This window comes from Patiria miniata, unplaced genomic scaffold (assembly GCF_015706575.1).
Source record: "Patiria miniata isolate m_02_andy unplaced genomic scaffold, ASM1570657v1 HiC_scaffold_6, whole genome shotgun sequence".
NCBI lineage: Eukaryota > Metazoa > Echinodermata > Asteroidea > Valvatida > Asterinidae > Patiria > Patiria miniata.
This window is the reverse complement of record NW_024037073.1, coordinates 24,122,765-24,139,789: the sequence shown is the minus strand read 5'-3', so window position 1 is coordinate 24,139,789 and position 17,025 is coordinate 24,122,765. Positions and strand designations below refer to the sequence as shown.

The 17,025-nt window shown below is 42.5% G+C and overlaps 1 pseudogene; it reads right to left on the bottom strand.

Annotated features, from left to right (window-relative positions):
• Positions 1–900: 900 nt before the first annotated feature.
• Positions 901–14,410, bottom strand: LOC119743350 (annotated as a pseudogene).
• Between the last annotated feature and the right edge of the window lie 2,615 nt (positions 14,411–17,025).

The following is a 17,025-nucleotide window of genomic DNA, read 5'->3' as shown; positions in this document are numbered from 1 at the left end:
GCCGTTATTTCACAGGATGCTTGAGACTATTATTCACTAACAGTCAAGATAATTCATAATAACTTGGCAGTTTTGGTTTTTGATGTTTGCAAATGAAAGGCGCCATGACTAGTTCCTGATTGGTCGATCCATGGCAACAATGTGGTATTATTAGTTATTCCGCGAGTGCGAGTGGAACACGGAATAATGCAGTGTGTCTGTGTCCCACATTCGGCTGAGTGGTATGTGGGACACAGACGCACTGCATTTCTTGTGTTCCACGAGCGTGAGCGCGATAACAAATTTATCTTTAAGCAAACTTGAGGCACAGTAAGATGAAACACACATGCCGCTGTTCATGTTCGTATGGAATGGCGAGCGCATCTTAGAATAGTGCAATATGCGGAGTGCAGTATGGACTGTGGCCGTGCTACATTGTTATATGTAGCACGGCTTGTTGCCATGGATTCACCAATCAGGATCGAGGATTCAAGTTTATTTGAAGATAATATCTCATATACCATGGTCCATATCACACTCTGCCTATCATATGGACCCAACCATCGCTGAGAACAGACAGTTATCTAAAATACTACATCTGTTAAACAGCTGTGAGTTGGCTGTTGACTTCATGCATATGCTCGGGTACACTACATATATCTGTGCATTACTTTCCCCTGACAGAGCTGGCACTCAGGCACACCCTGTGACCTATGGGTTCTATGCATGACAGATTCTACAAACTGCACTTTGAGGGTTGAAAAAGAACAGCTTTATTTCGTGGTTTTTCAGCATGGAGACACAATACATTGAACAGCTCAGTGGAACGACGTCAGCTATAAATTATTAGCCCTTAAATTTGGTCCAGTTCATGAAATGATGGCAAATGATCCTATATGCCTTGAACTCAGCTTACTTTCCCGGCTGGTCCTATCTGATTTTGGCGAGCGCTGTGGCTCGTCTGTCGGTGTTCTGGAAGATGGCCCGTATCAGGCTCTTCACGTCACTGGCGCTGAACACCATAGCGAGTGGTCCCTGGAATGACGGAGAGAATCACAGTCTCAAATGTTTAAAGAACAACTAGACAAGAAGAGGAGTTCCCAAAATAAACAATGCTTTTAATTTTAAAGTTGAGCAAAGAAATTGACTGGAGCAGGGTTTGAACCTGTGACCTTCGGATTGCCGTTCCGGTGCTCTTACCAACCGAGCTATCCAGCCCTATGTTGGTGGTTTGTCAATGTCTTTGTTCAAGGGGCGCTAGTCAGAAGCCATAATCCTACATATACCATGTAGCCAGGGATCACGCCCTAAGTCACGATGCTAGCAACATTAGCAATGCTGCAAACCTACAAATACCAAACGGGGATCACTCAGACAAGATACAACTTTTATTATTACAAATGGGGAACTGCCAGCATAGGGCTAGATAGTTCAGTTGATTGAGCACTGGAATGACAATCCGGAGGTCATAGGTCCAAACCCCACTCCAGTCAATTTCTTTGTTCAACCTGAAAGAATTTTCCAGCTTATAATTTGAATCTGATTTGTGTTGTATCTCACCTTGCCCTCCGCCCACCTGTCAACAATATCTTGCATGCTGGCGTCTAGCATAAACAGCATCTCGCTGAATGACATCCACTGATCAACGGTACTCTGCACCAAAACTGGTTCCTACGCATCAATCCAAATACGAACAGTAAACCTCCTTTACAATAAGGAATACACTTCTACATGGGCGTCGCCAGGATTTTTTCTAGAGGGGGGCAAAATTTTTTTTGCCCCAAAATGCTTTTATTTCTCAACACATTCTCGATTTATCAGTTTTAGAGGGGGGGCAGGGACATTTTGCCCCCCCCCCCAACTCATTACATTTACACAACACTTTGTCTTCGCGCCTCTTTTTCTTTTCTTTTTTTCCTTTTTTTTTCTTCCCTTTTTTTTGTTTTTTGTTTTTCTTTTCCGGGGAGGGGGGGGGGGGGGGCAAGTGCCCCCCTTGCCCCCCCCCCTTGCCCCCCCCCCTTGCGACGCCCATGCACTTCTAGTTGTTTGAAAAGTGGATTTGTGGGCAATTTATGAGCAAATGAAGCATAAGCTTGCAATGGTAATCACGTATCGTTCAAGCAATGCATTATCGGTCGTGTCCATCCTCTGCAACTATATATACAGAGATCATACACTTTTCTAAGCTATGGAGTAGTCTGCTACACACCTAACAAAAAACACAGTGATTCATTTTTTTTAATGTGAAATAATGCACCTCTCAACGGTAATATGTTGTTTGCATTCAACAGAATGTGCTTGTTAAAAACAAAAAAAAACACATTTGTGTTTATGTTTGGTATGCACAAAGCAACACACTGTGCATTATTCAACACATGATAGACATCACTTCGTGGGCCACCTAACATCTTATCAACAAATTCTGCAACAACAAACAAATTAGATTCAGGAATTGCTTTCTTACCTCATCTTCTCCTGGTTTGATCAAGTGTGGAATTCTGTCTTGCAGTCCCGAGAGTAACAAATATAACTGCTGCGCATCATCAGCTGAGATGTCCTGTCAAGTTGAGGAACAACAAAAAATGTTCTAACCAATTAGTGGCAGTATTCCACAAGGACATCACAGACGAAACAAGTGTGAGTGCACAATAAGCTCTGGTCACCTTGCATGAAATGATTGTGCATAAAACAAGCCCGGGCAGCCGTCTCACGTGAAAATCACGAGCTGAAAATTGACCAAAAATACGCCCCCTAAGTTTCCTATCAAAATAGCGGGCTACACACTACGTGACTATTAACATTATTAAGCATTATCTTGCCTCCATTTACAAAATTTTCATAAACAACTTTACAAAATGTTACAAACAATTTTTGTTAACTATATCACTGTTTTTGTTTGCGAAAATGTTGCAGTTACATTATATTGGAAACTTAGGGAGCTAGCGTTTGCTCAATTTTCCGAGGACAGACATATGCAAAATAGATGCGCATACGCATCGATCGAGACAAACCTCGTTTTCAGATAACTTTTGTCAAGGGTGCATTTACTGACAACGGCATGGCATTTTGTCAATTTTTGGTCAAATAGTTTTTGTCAATTTTTGGGGACAGACAGACAGACCGACCAACTGACCACCAAGTGACATGTAGAAGCTCCTGCCACAGCTTAACAATAGTCCCTAAGACATGCTGAGTCAGGAATTTGTTGGCAGCCTATGCACTCCATGCACAAGTACCACCTCTACACTTACGAAAGGAGAGTTTAGGGAGACCACTGGGAGGGACAATCTAATGCATTGCCAACGGTGCCTGACGCCCATGCCAAGACGCCAGAGGTTTGTACAGAATTCAATCAGTTGTGTGTTCTTGACGACATACATGCATGAAACAGTCAAATACTTTAGGGATCTTCTCACCTCAAGTGACGAGACTTTCTCCACGATGTGCATGAGTACCGTGTTGATGAGTGTAGACATGGCCTTGGTGAAGATGTTACTGGGGAGGATGTCGGTCCAGACTCGCTGGAGGTGACCCAACTGATGGACAACCTGCAGTGGGATAAAGACAGGGATGAGATTGCTTCTGAAAGATGCATTCCTTTCGAGACCGGTAATGTCTTTCTCTCAGATTCAAAAGGTCTGATTTCAGACAAAATCGTGCCTGTTAAAGGCTTACTATACAACATTTGCTTTTGTTGTAATTTTGAGAAATGCAAAATGGAGGATTTCTTTAAAGGATTTGGGAAGATTCCTAGCCAAAAAGGCTGAGGTGAAACTTTACCTTGACTTCATATTTATCAATAAAATTGAATATTTGAATATTCTTATGTGAAAATCCAAGTCCTAGATAAGGCCGAGTAAAAAAAACAAAAATAGTTTATCGTCCGAGCCCTTTGAAAAAAATTAAGGAGGCGGGCACCCCCCCCCCCCCCAAGATGGTTGATTTTCCAAGATGATGAATTGATCGATCCATTTTCTTGACTCTTTTGCTGATACAAAATTGTGTCGGAAGGAGCTGTAAGCCCTTCTACAAAGGTACAATTTCATTAGAAACAAATACATTTGACAATACATTTGTAAATTATTTTGTAAATGTATGAATAAAAAAAACACAACAAAGGAAGCGAGCAGGAAAAAGGAAGCGGGCCCTGGCATTTTTTTTCACTTGGCCTAAAATTTTGGATTGTTGCCGAACGTACTTGTTTAATGGCCCTCTCACATGCCAAGAAGTTGTCGTCAGTCACTACTTGGTCAAAGCCCTCAGCACCAGACAGACTCTCCACTAATTGATCTCGCTGAATTCTCTGCAACATAGAAGCAGTAACAATAACACGATGAGGAAGGTTATTTTGCTTGAATGTGCACATTTGACATCACATAACATTCAAAGCCAAATTCGCTGCAGGTGACTTGATCTGCAACTCCTGCGATCTGCAGCAAGAATACCTGCTGTGATGTCAAAACTTAGGATTGGCGAATCCAAGAAAGATACACTGGCCTTAACCCTAACCCTCCAGGGTATTCAGGCTAGAAACCCTGCTAAATGCAGCAATGTGTAACACTTGTCAAAATGACATGTCTGCTCTTTCAGCAAGATCTATCAGGTCAAAAATCTCCAGTCAAAACTGCCTCCGAGTCTGTGGTCACTGAATGCAGCAGGATACAACTGTGGCATTTTTCAATGAGACTAGCTTGGATTGTTTTAGAATTGGCCGTCTATGCAATGGTGTTGGTGGCTCAGTGCAGCAAGGTCCCACAGAGGATTACACCTGATGTACAGTGTTAGGGTTAACAAGCGGCTAAGTTCTACATCAATAATTAAACAAGCTCGATCGGATCTTGGAGGCTGCGGGCCAACAAATGCATGTGCAACTTATTTTGACCTTTTACCCCATAGCTGTAGGTCAGATGAAGAGGACACCAGGGACATGTTCTAATGTTTGACCCACAACCAACATGTTGACAGCGCTACTTTTGTCATTTGAGCTTATTTGGAATTCGACAATATCTTAACCTTGACCCCATGATGACCTTTAACCCCAGTTTGGTCATGTGACATGGTGGGGCTGGGCTACTGATATTTTTGACAAAGTTGGGTTAAAATCTGTCAAAGTATGTAGGAGCAACAGACAATGTCAACATTTGTTACTAACTAACTAACGAACGAACTAACTAGCGAACGGACTCAAGGGCGGATCCAGGGGGGCCAAAGGGGGCCATGCCCCCCCCCCCCCAAAACGAAACCAATTTCTTCTTTTTTTATGTGACATCACAATAAAGGCAGGCAATGAGTTCACCACCATCTTTTCCTCAAAAAACATTGGTCAAAGTGGTCAGAAATTGCCTCAGATCGCACCACAGAGCATCTAGAATCCAAAAAAATTTTGACCCACTTTTTTGGGGCACCAAAATTTTTTTTGGCCCCCCCCAAAATTGTGTTCTGGATCCGCCCTTGAACGGACTAACGGAGAGACATGATGATTTGTTGAGCTGCTAGCCGCTGCTAAAAACTCAGTGCTGAAGATTAGTCCGACTGAAATATTGGGAGGTACAGTAGAAACCCAACATGTGTTGACTGGGCAAAATGAGAAAAAATAGGCTGCTATTTTTTTTACCATTTGAGCCAAGAAACATTCGGATGCCAGCTTCCTGAAGACAGAGATTAGTTCGACAAACATGGACGTGCCATCACAGAGGGGTGGGGGTAAGGATTGACGATACTGATGGCCCAGCGTCAGCAGGTGATGGGCGATGTACATGCAGTTGTTGTGGTGGAGAGCGCACACCTGGGGTAGCTTTTGCTGTTTCACAAGAAAAATGAGAAAAAATAATGCAGAAGTCAAGATTTCTGTAAAGCAATTGTAAGACAATATCAATATTACTTTGGTTGTTGATTTCATCCTTGCTTTAACAAGTTCAAGTTGAGATTATTTTGACAAGAACGGAAAGAAGAGCGGGATATATTTTCACTCGACCTCAAGCCAGGCGGGTTGAAGCCATCACCCTCGGGCAGCACACTCATATTTCCGGCCTCGCTTGCTGCAAGCGGGTCGCTGACAGATATTTCCGGCCTTGCTCCCTGTGTGTTTATCTGTCATCTTTGCGTGTATACATGGCGTCCGGCATGAACTGGTTTAAGGAACATGGGAATATTTGCCTTTGGTGCAATTTTTTTTTTGGGGGGGGGGCTCAATATTGCTCAAAATCTTAAGAAGGGTGCATAACAACTAACTTGTTGACATTTCAGCTCAGTGGTTACTATACATTTTGAGAAAACAGAGAAAATGTTTGCACAATTTTAGGGGTCTCATAACTGGATTTCATTGCTAACACATGAAAAATATGTGCCAGCGGGCACACTTTCTAAAAGCACCTTCACTGATTATTTTCTTCTGAATGATACCAGGCAGAATAGTTTCAATCATAAGTTATTTGGTACCGGTCCTATCTTCACTTTGAGCTAGGATTTTCTCGTTAAAATCGATAGGTATGTTTCGGGATAATTGCAAATGTCCCTATGTGCCATTAACAACCCAAGTTAGCAATTCGTCATGTTCGTGCAACAAGGTCGTATCTCCTAAAATGGGCCGTACGAAAAACGCACGTTTCAGAACGTCAAAAGGTCGTATCTCACTTAAAATAACCCGGATGTAACACACGAAGTCAACGGACGTTGAGATACAACGTTTTTACACTGAGTTTCTTCGTGCAAGATACAACTTTTGCAGAATGGAGTTACGACCTTATTGCACTGACACGACAAATTCATATTTTGTTAGTGTATTTTAAACACGGGTAGCATTTGCTTTTGCAAAGTTTGGATCTTCATTGGATCAACAGACAGTTGACAGGTTGAGATTTTCAACCCGGGTTGAGAGGCTCTAGTGTAAAAAGGCCTTTAGTGACTACTCAGGTTCACTTCTGACTCATGTTCACTACATGTTCACATTTTCATGACACAGACTTGGACTCTATTTATTCGTTCATTTGTTGAAAATAAACTGGCCAAATTATTTACAAAAATTAGGCCTACTCGGTGAAAAATTAGTAATAGTACAAAATCTTCCCATAAAATGTGTCAGTTGCCCCACAAAGTGATATATCGTGTGCACGAGGTCCATAGATGATCTGTCACTTTGTGGTGCACCTGAAAAATTGTTACATCTGACAAAATATCATTTTGAAGAAAAACTGCATATTGAAAAAGTCTTCTTTTTTTCCAATGGTCTTTTGACTAATCTCCAAGACAATCTTTGAGCACCTATCTCTGCATTTCAGACAGTTTGTTTTTAGCAACTATGACATTTAGCACATGACAGTGAAATTCAGAAGTACCGAATGACCGTTTAAAGAAGTCTAGAAGTTGACTCACCAGACTATCTCTGTGGTATGTGGGTACGACATCACAAAATATCTCAAACATGATGCACTGTGTAGAACAGCTGGATGGCACTGCAAACATAACAATAAGACATTAGCAAAAATCCTTTACACTATGTAGGTTGAGGTTGAATATATTGTGTACACTGACCTACAAAATGTTCAACACAATTCAATTTGCCTGGACAAAAGGCAAGAGGGTTGTGGGTTTGAATTCAGTCGCTGGTCATATGTTGGGCAAGCCACTTCATCCCCACTTGCCTCTCTTAAACCAGGAGTACAAATGGGTACCGGCATTAGCTGAGGAGTAACTTAAGATGGACCAGCATCCCATCCAGGGTGAATAGAAATATTCCCGGTCGTTTCATGCAAAGGAAACCACAGATAAATGGTGGCCTGATGGGCCATATTGGCTCACGACAGACTTTACTTTACTATAAACACATCAGATCAGGCAGTTGACATGGGTGGCGCAGTGCGTAAAGCACTTGCCTCTCACCGCTGTGGCCTGGGTTCGATTCCCGGATCGGGTAATATGTGAGTAGAGTTGCTCATTAATTCTCTCCTGTGCCACGAGGGTCATACGACGGCTGCTTGAGGCGCTTGTACATAACATGCCTTCAGCTCAACCACGTTGTAGCCGCGTCCTTCACAATTCAGCTTCTGCTGCGAGTAAGGATGATTAGCTCCCCAAATTAATTAATGAAAATGCAAAGCCAGATGGACACATTTTCCAACTCACCATTGTGGTGTATTACTAGCAGCTTCTTGTAATGTCTGGTAGGCTAGATTAACAAGACACTCTATGCTTTCACTGACTGCACACTCAGGCAGTGCACAGATACCCTCGCTGACGTGGCACTTGTCCTGAAAGAAGTAAAAACAATTACATTGCAAGTGTCCATAAGTGAAATTTCATATTTAATACGATAAGTTCATTCAACACATTTCAACAATAAATATTTCAATTAATGTTTTAAACTTGCAAGAACTCTTAAAGGCTGATAAGAATGACACAATCAAATCCAGTTTAGTCTTGAAGCGCACAATTTCCAACAAATTCTAACCTTGGCATCTTGTTTTTGTCACAAGTAAATCACAAGTCCAGTCACATGTAAATCACGAGTTCAATCACAAGAAAATCACAAGTCCTTTCACAAGTCCTTTCACAAGTCCAGTCAGAAGTCCAGTCACAAGTCTAGTCACAAGTCCAGTCACAAGTCCAGTCACAAGTCCAGTCACAAGTCTAGTCACAAGTCCAGTCACAAGTCCAGTCACAAGTCCAGTCACAAGTCCAGTCACAAGTCCAGTCACAAGTCCAAACAAACTGAATGTTGCTATTAAAGAAATGTTGCCACAACATATTGAGAAGTACCTTAACAAAAAGAATTCACCTTTTTGTTAGCAAAGTGGACATTGACATCTCTGGCGTAGGTCAGCAGTGGAGAAGCAGTTTCTGCAATAAACCCTGAATAAGAGAAATTCTCTGCTATTTCAAATATTTAGCTTCAAGGCAGTGTTTTATTTTATTATTTATATGAGGCTTCCAGTGGTCAAAAAGATATCAGCGTATTGTATGCTTTTGTGAACCGAACCAAGATGACAGCAATAATATGGAAATTCTCCGGCGCGCCCTCATCCAGGCATTTTCGCTGGAAACTCACAGTTGTCAACCACTCAACAGAGCGTAGTGCGCGGTACCGTTGAACAAAGACGCCCACGCAGCGAGCATGCAGCGCGCAGCAGGCCAGATATATGCGCACTGTTGTCAACAATTACAATGGCAGCTTCAAATAGTTTGACGAAAAAGGAGAAATGAAGACAGTGTCTTGAATTGTATTTCTAGCGAATTAAGTCAGCTCGATATAAAAAAATAATAATATTGGATGGCTTTTGGGGGGGGGGATACAAGAATATATTGTCTTCGACTCGTGCAATATTGTTATAGCTCATGCAATATATTCTTGTATCCACCTCAAAGCCATCAAATATTATATAAATATTCTGTATGATTATTTGTTTTGGTTTGCTGTGTAACTGCTGACTGACCTGTTTTCCGTAGAGAAGCTTCAAATCCCTCGGTAGCCGTGATGACAGCTTTGTATTCATTGAGCTAAAATGGTGAATATGATAAAATAAACAAATTAACAAATGTTATCATACACTATTTCTGTAAATACATTTTCAAACATGAATATTCACTACACAGCATTAAATGTGCAGACTTCTTTTTTTTTTTATTCATATACACCACAAAATCACAAGTGAATTTTATTGTTTCTACCAAATTGGCACAATTCCATCACTGAAAACCTCCCGGTTTGATTTTCAGTGTTTTAATTTCTAGAACACTTTTTGTCCCCTCAAATTTTCCATTTAAGATTTTCAAATAATATTCCAATAAAATAAACTTTAAAGGGGCACTAGGTCCTGAAATCCCCGAAAATTTCAGGTTTTGGATTGTTTACTTATCCTACAATAAACTCCAGCTAAGACGGCACTCTCGGGATCAGAGAATTTGTGACGACTTACGCGAATGTCGGCTTCTGCTGCAAGTCGTCATTTTGCCGACTTACACAAATACACAAATTAAATCACGGAGTGAAAAAAATAGATTGAATTAATGGCCCATGCGCATCTTTATCTGGATCATGCAGACAAGATTCATGGCTAAAATTCAAAGCCTTTGATTTACCCTGGTTTATTTCTACATCCATGGTTGATTCCAGCAAATAGATCCTCAATGTTTATCCTCACAAACAGGCTGTGGTATTGATCACAGAAAGTCATGCATGTACATGTACGTACGTACCAAGCAAGGACGGCGCGGCCGGCTAGCGTTAACAGTGTTACAATATACAGATCGCTTGCATACTGTACATCCATGTACATGTAGTGTACATTGTGCACGTACGTGCTGGTACAATAAGAGGACCCCCAAAATGAACAAAGCGCATGCCTGCAGTCGAGAGGGGGTACTGGTATTGATGTGCTATCAGGAAAACCCCTTGTTGATCGCGCACGTGTAAGCGAACGATGTACACAATGTACAGACTGTGCATGAAACAGTGTACAAGTGCGATTAGTGTACACATGCTGGCCGATGCATCAATCACGGGCCATGCCATTAATCAACAGATGTCAGTTAGTAGTGTGTGGGACTTTTCACTCGACACTTCTTGCAAACCGCAGAGCACGATGCCGACTTATACAGAGAAATGTTTGTGGTTTTGAGGAAATGGGACTGAAAGTAACACGCCGACACAGGTGAAATGGCGGCTTACAAAGGCCGACTTAGAAATGAAAATGTCAATGGAAATGCATTAGAGACAATCGGGACTGTCCTCAGACGGCCGATTTAAGCGATAGGACGGTTTATACGATGTCGGTTTAGCCGGAGTTTACTGTATTTCAAACATCTGGTTGAAAAGAAACCAACCTAATGTAATAGTGTTCCTGGGAATAGACAAAAAGAAATTGGTTGTTTACATCAGACACGACGGAGTACGAATAAACTCTTCCTGTCCTTTTCAGTGTGTGTCAATACAGCACCATGCTCACGAACAGCGGTGACCAATCACCAATGCCCAAAATGTGGTTTCTTACACGTCCGCAAAAGGCAAACACTTTATGGATGGAATCACAACTAGCACCCAAACAGCTCGACTTTTGGGGGTCGAAAAATTGGACCCCGAAAGTCGTTTTCGCATGCATAATACAAGAATAACACAAAAACGCCCAGTTTTTAAAGGATAGCCGTGTGAATGTTTATATCCTACTTTTAAAAGTAACATCATTTTGTTCAAAGCGTGTTAGCCCAATTGGGCTGTTCCAGGACGCAGTGTCCCTTTAATTCAGAGATGACGATACAGACAACAAATCTTTAAGGAAATGCTGTTGATTTTGTTTTAACCTAAACCCTGAAACAATTGTCTGGAAGAGAGTAATGCTGTGTGGCTACCTTTGAGCTGCTTGTGGGTATCGAGTGCACCAGACAATGTGTGATGATACACTTGGACAGCTCTGGCCAGACGTGTTCTCCTGTAAAGATCAAAGAAACATTTGGTTAACGCCCTAATTTATGTGTCAGAGGGACAAAATGATTAACTCCCTAGGCATTTTTGCTAGGATGCAACCTCAATCCTGCAAAATCCTCTGTCATTTCTTGAATGTGGTCCTTGGAGGGGTGACTACTGCCTCAATCCTACCAAATCCTCCAATAATCACGGTCAAAATGTTGAGGCAATGCCAGCGACATCCTGGAGCAGTGGGGTGGATTTCTGGTGTAAATCTAGGCCTAAATTTATGCACGGCTGAGCATAAACAACACAAGGTCCGACCCAAGACCTTGACACAGTGCATCATCCAAAAAGAGCCGCACATTTTTGCCATATAGCCTCAATTCTGCAAAAACCTCCATTTTTCAAAGAGGATTTTGAAGGATTTGGGAAGGTTAGGGTTAACAAAAACTTGCCTGAAAATGTTTCTGTTCGGACACAATATGGTCAACTGTCGATGTCACATCATAATTTCACCTGCTGCATTTTCCAAAAGCAGCCATAAAACTGACACTGAAATTGGTACTTAAAACATCTACTTACAAAAATGACACTTAAAACTGCCTAAAAGATCAGAATAATCGATTCTAACGATGAACCCAAACAACCCTTGATGAAGGCATGATAACGAAGGTGTTTGGCACGCATCTTCAGATGATGGTTAATGAATATTGTAATAAGGTGTTTCACGGTAATATGCGCCATCTTGCTGATGGGGCAATTTTTCACGCGCTGCTGTGTACGCATCGTCGATGGAAACATTTGGCGCTTCCAAGTCATCATGCGGTCATTCCAAAATGGTCCGCGTCTAGCAACGCGCATTCTTTTTGCCCCGTGAACAAGATGGCGTAGTGCATATTACCGTGAAAGACCTTAATATAAAGTTGATTAAAGTTCCCAAAGTGACTTGTAGAATGAAAACGTGTGCAAAACATATGGACAAAATGGGGAAAAGAAAGACAACAAGTGGGGGAAAAAAACAAAACAATGAAATGGTCTCTACCTAGCATAGCCATCAGCGTAGTGTTCTCATCTCTGTTTTTACCCTCTGTCTTGAGGCTAAGTAACGGCCCACTCAGTGCTTTCAGTATTGCCAGTGTGCCCTTGTATACAGCTACAGGATCGGACGGCTCCTCAGAGCTCTTGGGTAGCACCTTGAATCCAACGGTGGTTGACTGCGACTGCAAAGAAGATGTTAGCACAATCATTCACTAAATGCACAAAAAAAGGTTTTGCTGAGGAGTGCTGTGGCCTCGCGGTCTGGAGCATTGAATTTGTGGTCTGCGGGTAATTCTGCAGGTTGTAGAAAAAATCTAGTACTGAAAACTTAGTAAGCAATGTTTTCTGCTTAATAGCAGCTCTATGGCATTCTGCTAACAGAGGATGTGTCCATTACAGGGAGATCGTAAGCAGTCAGTGCAGCAAAGAGCTTACAATTTATGTGACAGCATTTGCTTAAATTGTGATGCAACAATAGGAAGCATCAGCAAATCTATGCCAGGAGGCAGCATTGTTTACTAAGTTGGCACAATTTTCCAATAATATTAATAATAATAATAGTGGCATTTATAAAGCGCCTAATCCACCAGGTCTGGTGCTCAAGGCGCTACACGTACATCATTATTACCCCTGCTAATTTGGCCAACATACAGCTCGATGCAACCTGTTAGGCGCAAGGAAGCTAGAATCAATCACAATAACCATCTCTGCCCTCACAGGTACCCATTTACTCCTGGGTGGAGAGAAGCAATGAGTGACAAAGTGACTTGCCCAAGGGCACACGCACCATGACCCCTTGAGGCTGGACTCAAACCCACAACTTTACCCGCAGACCACGAAACAAATGCCCTTATTAACCACTAGGCCACGGCACTCCACGTAACTGCTGGCAAAACCCGACTGAGAAACCCACACTCAGCTGTTTTTCTGTGCCTATAAACTCTGTATGCTTATAAACTTGTATAATTTGTATAATATTCATGTCTTCTTGTTCTCATGAAAAAAAAAAATGCACTTGTAACTTAAGACTTAATTGAAAATAACATAACTTTTTTAGTTGCGTTAATTGATGGCGCAACATTTGACAATGTCACAACCGGCTTCAAAATATACTCCATCAGTTTCTTTCCTGAAAATGGAAAATTGACAATAATTTTGTTGAAATAAGTCAATTTGCAGCTGACGTTTTCAAAGGACTGAAAAGATACAATGAGCAAAGTCTGTTTCAAATGTGAATTCAAAATTCAAATTCGTTCTGCCAATGTATTTTTGGTTTATCAAAGCTCGGTTTTGAAAAACAGTCACAAAGAGAAGACAAACATTTAAGAAACTCACCGAAAAATTACATTTTGCTCTTCAGAATTCCAACCTGGCTCATGGCATTGGCAGTCACCGAAGCATTTTCACTGTGAACTGGTTAAAAAAAGTGAAAAAACAAAATTTACTTCTGGGTGGGGAGAAGCAATGGGTGTCAAAAGGTAATGTGCACGAACACACGCACGACACCGCTACCCAAGGTTGGACTCGAACCCACAACCTACAGAACTTGAATATGATACTCCAGACCACATGCCATAGCGTCCCACGTCTTGTTGACCCACCTAGTTTGAGTTGGACTTGGCTGACGTTGGTCAGGGTGACAGGTTCTTTGGCATGGGGTATAGTCCAGACAGTCATGGCAGACCAGGCCTCTCCTAGATGATGCAGCAGCGTCTCTTGGTTCACCCGCAGCTCAGACTAAAACGGGGAAAAAAACTCTCATCAGCAATGTCTCTCTCTTGCTGGCAAAATTCAACAACCTCATCCCAACTGACCTGTCACCGTTTGCGAGTTAGCCACGCCCCTTTAGACAACCCCGTGGAATATTTGTACACTATGTTTTGTTTGTCTCAGATTTTGCGAGTTCCGTGTCCATTCGTAAATCTGTAATTGGACAATATATTGCAAGCTGCATTGACACAATTCTACTGCAATAGATCAATCCACTTTCTGCATCCTCACTGGCCTGCTACAAGTAAACAGACAACGGATAAGCTCCTTACCCTAAGAGCCTTGACAATTTCCAGCTCACAGTATCCGTCTTCAATGAGAACATCCAAATCAGATTTCTGCAGGAAAAAAAAGAATTGAAATACAGTAAAATCTCAATATGTCAAACTTCAAGGGAACAGGTTCAAAATTCGACTTAAGCAGAGTTTTGAGTTAGGCAGGGTTGTACATCATTGCTATACTACAGAGGGGAATGGATTCTTTGTTTGACTTAAAGGGAATGTACAACATTTGCTTTTGCTTTAATTTTCAGAAACAAATGGATTTGGAGGATTAGTATGTTATGGCAAATATTGTTAAAATGACTTGTTTCATGTTTTGGGCTTGAAAAACCAAGAAGATCATTCATTTTCTTGTAGTCTGGTTCCCTGACCCCACTTCAGATGAAACGGAGAATTTATAGACTTTGGGGGAATTGTAAGTTCAGAGAATCAGTCTAGCAGGCTTGTACCCCTTCACAGGTGTGTAATCAATTGCAAATAGTTTTTGCAGTTTTTGCAGCAAAGAGTTTGCAAGCAGTTTTTGAAAAAAGCCAGTTTTCTCCAACGCTGGTCGGCCGACCAGCGTTGGAAAAATACGAGGTATGAATTATGGAATCTTGAATTTTGTAATGCACTGGGGATACAGAGTACGGGATTTCGGGACTCTTACGACCCGGTACTTTTAACATAGTTGTGACTCCAGGGGGGTCTGACAAGTCGACCGTTGAGACAACTCGACTCGGGACAAGTCGACCGTTGAGACAACTTGACCATTGAGACAACTCGACCATATGTGTGATAAATGGAAAGACAAATCGACTGTTGAGACAAGTCGACCGTTGAGTCAAGTCGACTCACTTGTTTTTGGGCCTAGTTTTGGGGATTGTACCGGAAATTTTGACGGCGGCTGATCGCCGTTTGGGAGTTATGACACATGAGTTTTTTTGTTGTATCTCAAAAAAAAAACAGAGCCGATATAGCGCAGCGTGATTGACCGTGCACACCGTCCGTTTTTCCGGGCCACGCGCATCCCCGGTCAACGTGGCCGTACCGTGCACGGTGACATCGTTTTTGCCGGGCCTGTGCGCGCACTTATTCCTGGTCAATGTGGCCGCGCGCCGTGCACGGTGACATCGTTTTTGCCGGGCCTGTGCGCCCACTTATCCCTGGTCAACGTGGCTGTACCGTGCACGGTGACATCGTTTTTGCCGGGCCTGTGTGTGCACTTATCCCCGGTCAACGTGGCCGTACCGTGCACGGTGACATCGTTTTTGCCGGGCCTGTGCGCCCACTTATCCCTGGTCAACATGGCCGCGCCGTGCACGGTGGCATTGTTTTTGCCGGGCCTGTAAGCCCACTTGCCGCGCCGGTCGACGTGCCCGCGTGCCGGGCTGAGCGCGGTTCTCGCAGGCGGGGCGCGCTGGCCCAACGTTGTCAAACCGGGCGACTTGTCTCAACGGTCGAGTTGTCTCAACGGTCGACTTGTCCCGAGTCGAGTTGTCTCAACGGTCGACTTGCCCGACATTCGACTCCAGCTCTAATGCGATAGGCATTAGAGCTGAAGTTACTCAAGCTAAGTTACATCATGGGACTATGTCATTGCCAATTACCCCTAGAACTTAGCTGGAGTAACTCCAGCTGACATGCTCATAATATTCATTCACATGTAACGCTGGAGTGTGGTAGCAAGAGACCCTGAAAAAATGGCCTCTCAAAAATTGTTCATTTTCACCTCTAATATCCCACCTCGGATTTCATTTACATACCTCGTAGATTCAGCAGTCATTCACAGAGCCTAATGATCGACTTGAAACAGACCACACAAAAAACTGTCTGGTGAGGTCAGGAAGATCACTGGTGGAGCTGTTGAGCTGATGTCTCCCTGAATACCAACAAAAAATAAAGACACCAAATTGACTTCTTTTGACAATAAAAAGTAACATCTTAACCAGTTTGCATCAGAGGATGTGATAAGACGCACTGGCTGTTTTTATGCACAGGCAGGGCTGATGGATTTTCTAGGGTTAAAAGGTCAAAATTGCCTCCACTCACCTCTGGGTAACATTCTGCTTTTGCACACACACAAAAGTCTGTGAAGTCATACAGGCCAGACTGTGTGTTGATCTTGAATTGGCCGTTGTGCATGGCCAATTGTTTGACAATTTACGTTCCAGTGCACACCTCAAAGTATTGAACCATATGAGGTTTCAGCACAAAGTGGGACGCTTGGGTAAAAAGAACCCCTATGCCAAATATCAGGCCAAAATATTTCCATGAAAAAAATGCATCATTTTACCAACTTGCTGTGCTCACATTTGTATGGCCCTTAGCACAGAGATTACTCCAGTGTGTGGCCATAGAATAGGCTAGATTTTTACCAATGGTGTAATAAGTGATAACCACAGACACCAATGCCTATCTCATCAGACAGCCCCACATACCTAGTCTAGGGGCTAGACGTTATTATGGTTTGATACGCGATAACCCCCGCAGCGATAACCCCCGCAAGAGGGAGCTCTCACTCACGACCAACCAATATCACCCACCATCAAAACTTTCTACATGCAGTTTACCATTACT